The sequence below is a fragment of the Castor canadensis genome, chromosome 5 (genome assembly GCF_047511655.1).
Source record: "Castor canadensis chromosome 5, mCasCan1.hap1v2, whole genome shotgun sequence".
NCBI classification, from domain to species: domain Eukaryota; kingdom Metazoa; phylum Chordata; class Mammalia; order Rodentia; family Castoridae; genus Castor; species Castor canadensis.
The window spans coordinates 146,912,791-146,924,999 of NC_133390.1; the positions used below are offsets into that span (position 1 = coordinate 146,912,791).

A 12,209-nucleotide genomic window follows, 5' to 3' on the forward strand; every position below is an offset into this window, starting at 1 on the left:
AAATTCTTGCTCCTCAATGCTTTTATAGTCCAGTTGAGGAAGAAAAACTTGCAAATACTGTTAAGCGACTTGGAAATAGGCTTCTGAGTGGAGGAAATAAGGCTTCTACCTAAAGGAAATTTGCTACCAACAGTGAATGATTTAACATCTATGTGCTCCTTTCCTACCAGAATCATTTAGCAACACAAACATGGCTGATTTCTTCTCAGGTAGTATTTTCTTATCTTTTCCAGAACTCAGAACTTCCTGAGAAATGACTGTTAAAGGAATGTGATAAGAAGCTGGCAAGAGCCCAGTTTATACACAGCAGTTTTGGCCCAAGAAAGAGAAGAGCAAATTTGGTGAGACCGATGTGTATTTTCCTTTTTCTCTTGCCCCTAAAGGCATGTTTGTTCTTTTAACCACTGGGATCTTATTGTTTAAAGTGTTTTTGGTTCAAGGACTATGCCGCCAAGAAAATAGTGGGCATTTGCTGTGGCAGTTGAATTTTTACCCAATGTCTGCAACCTCTCCTTAGTTCAGAAGTAGAATGTAGTCTGACTTTCTTGAGGTTTTTAGGAGTCTCATGGGCACAAATTGATAAAATAATGAGAACTTTTTCTTTCTCATGGAAAAATGATATGCTGTATATTTCATTTTTAATTATCTAACCAGGTGCTACATTCTAGTAAGTACTCATATTAAGAACTAACTCCTAGTAAAATTTGGTATTTATACAATTGATATACTACTAGAATTTATGGAAAACAGTAAGTTAGGAGTCTGATGATGAAAGCTGCCTTCCACTAAATATTTCATATCATTACAAAACATGTACTGCTGCTGCTCACAGTCCTGCTGTCTGCACACAGGCCAGCTATATGAATTCCCACACGGCTTGGGAAGATTTTGTTTCATCAGTGCCACCCTAGTGCTGTTTTCTATTGCAGCTATTCTTCTTGCTGTAATCATTAGTCATTGTTAGTTCATATTCATCTTAATCTACTTTCTTTTATGTTTGATTTGTTTTCCCTTGTGGAAAAATGCTGTTTGAGTTTGGGTCTCCCTTATAAGGATGGGAGTGTGAGTTATTTGGGAGTTGATTCCACAAAACATAGGAAGGGAGTAGGGATGAAAGACAAGGAAGGAAGAAAAATCAATAAAGCAAAATTACTGCTGTAGGCAACTGGAATGCAAGCCTTTGGGAACTCTGAGGAAACTGAGCAGAATGTGCCTCCAGTTATCCCACCAGATAACAGATGAGGAGTTTGGGTATTTATTTAGCATTGTTCTTCTGATGTTGATTGATCACTGCTTCTAGAGGCATCAATTCCCAGACACTTCCAGTTTGTGCTGTACATTGGAGAATGCTCTTGCTGCCAGGGAAACCCTGGTGCTAGAGATGGTTATGGTGAAGAATCAGAAGAGAGAGCTCTCAGCAATTGAGCAACAACACTGATGCTCTGACAGCATGTGGTATGGATACATATTTCTATGACCAGTATTTAGGACCATTAGTTTTCTAATAACTTGACATTGAAACCATGTGTTGAATTTTAGCACATTACATAAGACCATATTTCTAAGAGTTAGAAAAAAACCTTGTTTAAGGATGTGATCTTAAAGTTGAAACTTGGATGATGAGAAGAAGGCAGCCATATGAGTGAGGGGAGAATGGTCTTAATGCCTTCTGTATAATTTTACCCATTTAAATTCTGAGTCAAAACCAGGAAATTTAAATCTTGGACTGCTTGAAGACTGATTCTTGGTAATCACATTCTCATTCAGAATAAAATTACTTTAGCAGGATAAACTTTCAAATTTTCCATTTGGTATGAATTTAATGTTCATGCTTCTCTTTAGTCAGTTTATTTGTGCCCACCCATTAGTCAGATTTCCCAAGCCCATTGTCACCAAATATTGTTTGGCACTCCCAATCTTCCATGCTAGGTTTCTCAAATCCCCTTCCAAGTTACGTGGAAACTATAGTTCCACAGAAAAAAAGAAACTTCCTCCAGGGCCTAGAAATTCTTAGGTCCCTCTCCAAATATGAAGAAGACCATTTGAATCCTTGGGACTGGACTTATTCAAATCCACTTAGTTACAAATTTCTTCCACTTTCTCTAGCCTCTCTGGTGAAATGCAATTCTCTCAGATCCTGAAGTTTCCTGCAATCTTAATGTTCTCTGAGAAAGTACATGGCACCAAAAAGAAATTAGGTGAATTTTTGAAAGTATATCTTTCCCAAAGACCCCAAATCACAGAATTTTTTTTCTTGCTATGGTGTCACTGCCATAATTACCAGACTCACTCATTTTTTCCTTTCCACATTCTCAAGGGACATGTGGCTTAAACTATGAGAAAATTCAGAAAGCAGAGAGAATGCTAAAAACTAAAGAATTATGAAGCTAGCTCAGATCTCCCTTTTTCTAAAATTTCCTGAAATGATAGAGGTGGAAGCCGTATCTCTTACTGTTGTATGATTTTTGTGTCCCCTCCACCATATTCCCCTCAATAGCCTCTCCCACCCTCATTTGTTTTCCAGCTATTTCTGACTTGTTGAAAGAATAATTTTCTCTTGCATGTGTTTTAAGTTATGTTCTTTGCTCATGATTGTTTTCTATGTCTCAGATATATTCACAATTTCTGTTCCTCTGATGGAAACTTTTTTTTTATGTACTGTTATGTACTGTTTTCATAAACTTTCTTTTCCTTGCCAAGGTTTTACAATGGAAGCACCTGTACTCAGTTTGCAGTATAAGTTTCAATAGCCCTTTATATATGATTTATTTTTATATAGACAGTAACATGATGTTGACTCTTAATAGGGATTGAATGAATAAAATATTTAAATAATTACTTTTTTTTAACAATACTTTTAAAAATTTTTTATTAGCATAAATTGCACAAAAAGAATTGTGATATTTACAACATGCATATAATGTATTTTGATCAAACTCAACCCAATCTATATTACTCTTTTTTAGCTACCCTCCCTCTTCTACCTCCTTTTTTAACAGTTTTTTTTTGGTGGACTTCATTATGTTACTTTCCTAATGTATATATAATATACTTCTATAATATTCACCTCCATCACCCTCTCCTTTTACCTCTTCACCTACCTTGTGGCTCCCCTCCCCTAACAGTCTCCCTTTTACAATCATGCCATATTATTTTTTTAAGGTCTAGATTCTTCATATGAATAAAAATGTGATATTTCTTTCTGAGCTTGGCTTGTCTTGCTTAAAAAATCATTAATTTTTAAGAAGCTCTAACTAGCGAAGCCATAGGAATCTTGAAATGTGTTAAAGGAATTTCTCAACTTGTCTCTGAAATCTTCTATCAACTTAGTTGAGTTTATTTATATTGTTCTGGTTGTTAGAGAAATAATAATACATAAGCATGTCTTCATATCGGTATACCAAAAATAAAAAAGGAAAGGAAAAACTCTCAAGAGTTATAAACCAGTGTGTTAGTCTAGATATGATTCTTGCTGAAAGTCTTTATTTTGTGATTTTACAACCATTTTTTGGGAATATTTCTAGTGTCAGCAGACTCACTATTCCCTCATGAGGCAATCAAATCAGCTTCAGAAAGTATTAATTGTTTTAAAAAGATAGAACCAGGAGCTAAATTATGGATTAAGGATAGTTTGAAATTTGGGTAGTGTCTTGTACAGGTCATCTAGATTAAGGGACCTCTGCAGATAAACCACAGTTAGCAACCCAAATGAAAGCATTAACACTGAGCCTCAGGGTCCCTGGCATTTGTAAAACCCTATCTCTATCCAACACATTCACTTACTTTGCAAAAGTTTGCCTACTTAGTTATCCATTTGGGTAACTCTCATGGATGCACTATGAATATGATTTAGTGACTCAATTGTTCTTTATTCTGCCTTCAATTTATAGCTCTGATAATCATGGCCTTGAGTAATATTTTCCTAATTTGCAACATTCTAGTTGTCCAAGGAGATGGCTTAGCAGTGACCACCCAGCACCATCTGCTCTCTTTATTGACCTAACATGAGTCCCCACCCCTGACTTCAATTATAGTGTAAGAATCTTATCTGAGTCTCTTCCAGTGATCCCTTTGGAACAGGATCCAAAATGTGTGTGCGCATGTGTGTGTGTGTGTGTGTGTGTGTGTGTGCGTATGCGTGTTGGTGGGACTGTGGTTTGAATTCAGGGTTTTGTGCTTGCAAAGCAGGTGCTGTACCACTTGAACCATGCCTCCAATTCTATGTTAGAGATGGGATCTTGTGAACTATTTGCCTAGGCTGGCCTAAAACCATGACACTACCAATCTCATTCTCACAAGTAGTTAGAATTACAGATGTGAGTCACAGGCTCCCAGCTCAAAATATTTTCTTACTTGCCTTGTTTGACCTCATATTGAAAAACTGGGAGGAGATATCAAGACAAGTCTTAAAGATATTGTTTTAGTAATAATTTTGCAAGTGTTATCACCATCCAAGATTACTCCCCAAATGGCGTGTGGGGGAATAAAGAGTTTTCTAACATCTCTTTGATATCCTCATCATTTTACCACTGCCTTCATTCAGGCCTTTTCCATTTCTAATCTCAATAAGGATGTAATTTACTCTGTTCTCTACCTTCAGCCTTATCACATGTTTCATCCATTTCCTCCTGCAGCCAGTGCTCTTTCTTCCTTTTTCTTTTTTCTTTTCTTTGAGACACGGTCTCACAATGTAGCCCAGGCTTGTCTTGAACTCAAGAGCCTCCTGATACTGGTATTACAGGCGTAAACCTAGTGAGGGTGCATATCTGATTATGTTGCTCTGCTATTTAATTGCCTCATTGACTTTTGCATAAAATTCAGGCTACTTACTATGTAATAATACAAAGCCTGCCCCAACATCTCCCACTTCACCTCTGGTCATTATTTTTTTAATCCTCCATCCATGTGGACTCTGGTCTGTATTTTCTCCTTGGTGGCTCTCCCCCTGTTTTAGCTGTACCCCTCCCTGAGGGCTAAACCCTATTTCATAGCCTCCAGGAAGCTTTTGATCTCCCTGAATCTGTTTCCCTCACCAGGATGGGTTTGTGACATGCTGTTTAGTTGCATCCTGAGTTTATCTCAAACCCTAGGATTAGTGGACTCTTTATTGTGATGGTTTTCTAGTCCATAGCCTTCCCATGCTTAGACCTCCTGCAGATGACAGGCTGAGTATTTTATAACCAGGCTGTAACACATTGTGTTTGCTCCATATTACAAATGCATGACGAATGCAAGTGCTCCAATTCAGAAGTGAATAAATATTTGGCACTCTGGAAAATGTTAATTGTGCAGTTAGAGGCAGTTCTACCAACTGTACCGTTTCAGTGAACTCTAAAACAGCAAAAAAGTGGTTGCATTTAGTGGAAGGACTAAAATATGAATCTCTGATGGTTTTCCCCCTAGGTTATGTTTTTTATGTCTTAACTTTTTTATGTTTTCAAAATTCCCTATAGGGAACCATGTAGATTGCATTTATAATCAGAAACAAAGGTTAAAATATCAGTATAAACTATTTTGTATTTGTGTCATGCCTGTATGGAAAATGTATATGAAGCCAAAGGAATGGGGTAAAGTCCTCAAGTGGTTAGTAATGGTCTTCTCTAGAATTTGAATCATGGGTGATTTTTTTTTCTTCTTCCTTTTAATTTTCAGGATTTTTCCTATATGATATTGTCCTTTTATGAGAAATTTTTTATTTAAGTATTTAAAAATTAGATCAATAACATTATTGCAGGCCAGTGTCAAGAGTTCTTTCCTTCACGGGCCAAAGAATTGGCTCGTGGGACGACAAGGTTGGCACTCAAAGTAGGATTTATTAGAGAGAAAGGAAAAGCTGCCCCAGAGACAGACAGGGAGCCCAGAAAATCGCTAGCTCCCTGTGTTTACATAGAACGGTGTTTGATTTGGTCCTTTCTGTTGGGGCGGGGATCAGGAGTCAGGGTGGAGTGGTCTCTTAACAAATCTCTGCAGGAACATGTACACAGTCCCATGAAAGCCTCCTGTCTGTCAGCCCTGTGGCATTTTTGAGGTGTCCCCAGGGGGCCGTGACTTGTGAAGCTGCACGTCCCTTTACAAGATGTAGGGCTCACAGAGCTCTCGTGGGGTATGGAGGCACCGGCCGGCTCTGTTTGTCTTCTGAGCCCCCAGACCCAACATGATGAGTAATACTTTGTAGAATGGGATAACCAAACACTCCTATTAAGAGATTAGTGAGTTTCATCAAATCTCATTTACTGTCAAGCCATTTAAGCTGTTATTTTGAGAACACATGGAAATAATACAAATATTAATGTATCTTTTAAAATGGAGAAAGATGACCCTGAGAATTATAAAATTAGAAAGCGTGTTTCAGACCTTGTGGAAGCTAAGCATACCATTGATCTGGGAGCAGAACTTAAGGCCAGTTGTGAATTATGGAGTTGGTTTTTAATGGAACTTAACTATTTTTGCTGCCAAATCTATTATCCTTTAGTACATAATATACCGGAGATTAAGATCCCACAAATTCAGCAAAATAATTTCTGTGAAGAAGTAAAAATAGATTTACTCATAATGTATACAGGTATATATTTATAGTTTAAGCATGTTTGAAAAAATGACAATGAGAGAAAGGAAGAAACCAGGATTATTTTAGAATATCATTTTTTAATTTTCTCTTTTAAACACATATGCTTTGGATTTATTACAATTAAGGCTAAACTAAACACTTCTTCAATATTTACAAACAGTTAAGATTTCCCTTAACTGCATTTGGTAAGAAGTGAGTTGATCACTTGCATATACTTATTTGTTGGAAAAATTGGGTATGTTTTTACCCATTATGAATTAACTTTGTGAGTATGGTAATTTCATAGGTTCTTATATATCATTGATTATTATGAACTGAAAATGTGATTTACAAACTTGATGACCAATAATTTTAATGTATAATTAAATGCCAGAGGAGATATTTCTGAAGGTAACTTGTATCACTCAATTCTAGGCTTGAAAATTAAATCTCAAAAGCTACATAAATGCTAAGATTTGGATACTGAAGGCCAATGATAATTACCTGAAATATGAAAATGCTATTTATTTAGCACTTTACAGTATGACATAATATAGAAATTTCCCAACTTATATTATCCCGTTATGTCCTTACCACAAGCCTATGAGGTAAGTCTATTAGAGAAGGTAGTCAGCAATCTGAAATCTCAGCTGCTCATAACCTGCCATGTCCATTTCCCTGGGGACAGCTCTGAAACCTGCTCTGCATCTGCTAGGCTGACAGAGTAGCTCATAGCAGAGAGGAAAGTGCAGTGTGTCTCACTCCTGCAATTAAAAGCTCTAGCTTGGGAATGATGAACATCACTTCCACTTGCAATTCACCCGTCAGGGCTAGCCCATCACCTGGTGCCTGGAGAACATTAAAAACAAAGATATCTGGGCTGTCCCCATACAGATTCTGACTTAATGGAGTATAGCCTGGTATCTGGAGTTTGCATACTTTTCATGGGATTCTCATGTACAAAGTTGAGAATCAGTAATCTAATGGATTTTGTGATGTGGAAGTACTTGTGGACCTTGGAAAATGGAGGAATATATGTAAATCTTGGAAAGAGCTATTTGGAGACAGAAATTAAATTTGGTAGGTTAAATTGTTCAATATATTATGACTTCCTTGTTATCTGTGATAGAACAATGTTAAGGCACTCCCATATGCCTTACCTACTGAACAGAACTACTTGTTAATAATTTTGTCTTCAGAAGCTTTATTCTAGGCATAGGGCTAGTTCTCAACCCAGGCTGTTACTACCAGAACCATTCTGGGGAGCTTTGTAAAAATGTTTATGGCCTGTTCCTTCTACACCAGGTCAATTGTATCAGAGAATGAAGACAGTGTACGGGGATTTAAAAAAAAGCATCACGGGCAGCCAAAGTGCAGAACAGCTGCTGGATACTATGTAGAAGTGGGGTTAACTTGTTTACTTGGTGCTGAAGTATCAAGAAAAGTGGAGATTCTTTAGTACTTATGGGCAAGTGCTAAAGTAACAAGGTGCCCAGTGTTAAAAGAGAAATGATGAGAGGAACTCCCATTGTCTGAAATTCTAAATGGAACTGCAAAGATTCTACATGCCTCAATACTTTATTGATAATATGTTCCCTCTGAACACCTATTCATAAGTGAAATACTTTTGAGGAGGCGATGGAAACTCACTGACATTTGCCCCTGCTGAGAAAAGTGTTTTTGTTTTTTTTTTAAACAACACATTGTACATTTGTAGGAGGTCCTGTTAACATAGAATACTACATGAAGCATGCCCCTTGAATATCTTCAGTACAACAACCTTTTTTTTTTTAATAATTCATCTGAGTGGAAAATGCATACTTGTGCTGCAGGTTGGATGCATATTATGACCTCTTCTTGAGGGCTATTTGGCTTCACGTTGCTATTGGCTTCCCATCTCTTTCTTCCCAACTCCTCTAATCATTTTTCTCTTATTCTCATGTGCCAGTATCTTGTTTTGATTTCTGCATTATGGAAATAGTCAGTCTTCAGCTCCTAAGCCAGAATCATCATCTTGGTCTCATTGATATAATATATTCCTATGATGCTAAATACCATCATTAAGCCAAAAGCTCTTATTTATATCACTAGCCCAAAGTTTCCTTCTTCGTTTGTATATCCACTTGGTTTCTTCAGGCATCTTTAACTAAACATGTCTCCAACTGACTTTTGAACTCAGGTGTGCTCCTTCTTGATGCCTTCTTTCCACTTATTGCATGGTGCAATGTCTGTTGTTACACAAGCCAGAAACTGGGGAGGTGTTCTCAGTATTGCCTTCCTCAGATGTTACCCACAAACCCAACTCTCATCATATACCATCTAGCCATCCTCTTAAAGCATCCTTCAAGTACTATCTTCTCTGTGCTTCCACAAATAAATTAGCCATTTCTTGCAGCATCATAATTTGCCCTAAGCCTTAGTGTCTTAAAACAAGTGTGGAAAACAGTTTCCATGGATCAAGAGTATGGGCATGGCATAGCTGGATGATTCTGGCTTTGGGCCTCTCATGAGTCAAGATGCCAGCCAGGGCTGTGGTCATCTGAAAGCTTGATGTACTTCCAATATGGCTCACACAGGGCTGGGGAGTTTGTGCTGGTTGTTGGTGGGAGGCCTCAGTTCTTCTCCACATGGAACTTCCAAAGGGCTGCTGAGTGTTCTCCCAACATGGCAGCTAGTAAGTGATCCATGACAGAGCAAACAGGAGGCTGTAATGGCTTACCTATGGAAGTTACACACCATCATTTTGTGCGATTGTATTGGCTACCCAGGAGAGGATAATTGGGACTAATGTGGAGATTGGCTGGCACAAGAGCCAACACCCTAAACTATGCCACAATCATTTCTTACCTGGAACACTACCCTTACTGACAGCTTCAGTTCTCTGTCTTCATTCCAGACTTTTCCTCAAAGCAACCAGAAATATGTTTTAATAATGTAAATTTGATTTTATTATTGGTCAGTTTAAATTTTTTTATGCCATTACATTGAACTTAGAAATTGATACTCTTGTCTGCAAGGTCTTCACTGTTCCTCTCCATACCAACCTTATCATCTGCTCTCTTCCCCTTGCCACCATCTTTGTTGAAGCCACTCTGGTATTCTTCCTGTGCCTCACCAACCCAGGCTCTTTCCTACCTCAGAGTCATTGTAGGTGCTGCTCCATCTTGTATGAATTGTTTGTCCCACTCTCTCCACAATCTGGCAGTTTCTATTCATTCTTTAGTATCATATTAGATATTTCCTTAGAAAGGCCTTCCTTAATTCTCAGTATAAAAGTCCCCACAGTACTTTTCCATGATAACATTTATCACAATTTATAACAATAAGTTTGTGCTTATTTAATTACTCTCTCCCCATCATGGTGGCAAGAACCATGATCAGTATTCTATATTAAAGGTCTAGAATGCTGACTAGAAAATGGTAGGTCCTTAATACTTATTGCATGGCATGACTGACTGAATGAATGACGTTTAGTTTTCAGGTGAGGATTTCAGGTGAACTTCTGGAATTTCAATTTATGTTTCTCTTCTTTTAAGTTTGCAGAATAGTTCCAATACTAGGGTTGAAAAGTAAGAAATGGAAAGACCAGAAAAACAAGAAATGCTTAGCTGAAATTACCAACTATTCTGGTATTTTTTTTAATTCAAAAGCCTGAAAAAGGATTAACCTTTTTGATCTATTAGTTTTAGAACGAGGTATAAGAGATTGAAGTACATTTTGCTCCATTCCAAATGTTTTTTTTTTTCTCTAAAGGAAAGTTGCTATAGAAAACCACCAAATCAATTTCTGCACTGGAATCAATAAGTGCATTTTCTTTCTTTTTTTTGTCAGTCATTTCTTACCAAATGGGTTGGACAATATCATGTTATTGTTTGTTGTCTTTTAAACATTCCTATTCACACATCTCAAATGAAGAAAAACCAAGGGCTTTATGAAGCACAGGAAAGAATTTAATTGTCAGCCAGTTTATTGTATTGCAGTTCTGTGGGTGCATGATACAGAGGAAAATGTAAGTGTTGCATATCACAAAATGCAAAGCACATTTAGGAATAAGCACACAAGGGTAATTTTAATGCTGTAAAACCCAGATATCTGCTGATAATATGGTTTAGAAATAAGAGATTCTCCCCCACCCCGTTCTGCCTCCATTACTCTCTCCAGACTGAAAAACCCTTACAAAGTCATTTGCAAAGGATGTTTAGAACTACTTTTCCCTTGCCTATTTGCAATCCCTTCATGTCTTTGAATGATTGTAATTTTTGTGAAGCCTGAGTGTAGCTGAGATTCAAGTAGGAGATCAGTGGAATAAGGGAGACGCTGTCTCAGGGGCAATGATGAGGAGTGGCTCTTTAGAAAAAGGCTTGGGATTTTTACAAATAGCTACATCATTATCAACAAAAGAAAAAGCTAAAAGAGTTCAGCAGAAAAAACAAGGACCATTCTCAAAAGCCATATTACAAGAGCAAAGGATGAATTCATGTAAGAGCAAACTTCTCTCTAACTAGGAACGGAGAAAGTTCATGTGTGACTTATCGTTATGCACATGATTACTTTTAAAATAATTTGCTCAGACTATGCGATGTATAAACATGGCAGAAAATATGTGCTATATCTTGGTATGCTCAGTTATGATAGTTATTGTGTTAAGTAAATATTACAGGTAAAGAGTAACTGTGGTATGCTGCAAAGTAAAGTATACTGTTATCTAAGAATATGTATATGGGATTAAATCTATTAAAAGAAAAAAAATAGACCAGTTAAGATTAACAAAGCTTGAAGAACTGAATAACATTACAGACCAAAGATGGCTCAGATGCTCAATCCCACCAATAAGCAGGGTTTTTCTGTTTTTGTTTTTGTATTTTCTAAATAGCACAGAAAAGGAAGTGATATACAGAAACAACCTGATGGACTACAGTTAGCATTCACCTTATATGTTCAAGTTTTGGCAACTTTTACCTTTTAAATTGTCTGGAAATTCAACTTCTGTGATTGGCTGAGACTCAGTTACTTGGTTACAAGGGAATACTGTTAGGTTAGGTCAAGAGCCTGATTTGGGAACTCTTAAGTTTGAGGTGACTTTGTAAAGATGAATGTCAAGTGTAATGAGCTATGTTTCTGGAGCTTGGCCAATAGCTGAGCCTAAGACATAAACAGGCAAGACATTCCAAACACAGGGTTTAAATGAGCTTACTAGGAAGAGTAAGATGAAGGCTTGCAACAGAGTTTTGAGAAACTCTGACGTTTAATGGTCAGGTGGAGTTTGTAGTAGGCAAGTATTCTTTCTGCCTTTCAGCATCTGTATATCTTCTTTGTTGGGGATGGGGAGATCTCTATTTGTATTTGGAGACCACATCTATTCAAAGAGCAGTTTGAATGGTTTGGGGAGAACTGTCTTATCCCTAGACAGCTGTGGTAGATATGCCTGTAATCCCAATATTCAGAAAGCAGAAATAGAAGGATCATGGTCTAAGACTGACCTGGGTAAAAGCACAAAACCCTATCCAAAAATCAAACTAAAAAGCATTAAAGGATTGAGGGTGTAGCTCAAGTGATAGGATGCTTGCCTAGCAAGCATGAGACCCTGAGTTCAATCCTCAGTACTGTAAAAACAAAACTGCTCCATCCTCTAGGTCTGGCCAATTGGAATGCTATATTCTTA

At 37.4% G+C, this 12,209-nt stretch overlaps 1 long non-coding RNA gene across 1 annotated transcript in view; it reads left to right on the forward strand.

Annotated features, from left to right (window-relative positions):
- Window positions 1-342, forward strand: part of LOC141423122 (uncharacterized) — a 79,986-nt gene extending 79,644 nt beyond the window's left edge. The window contains exon 4 of the long non-coding RNA XR_012447775.1: window positions 234-342. This is a non-coding gene — a long non-coding RNA (uncharacterized lncRNA). The remainder of the gene's footprint in view (window positions 1-233) is intronic.
- Window positions 343-12,209: the final 11,867 nt, after the last annotated feature.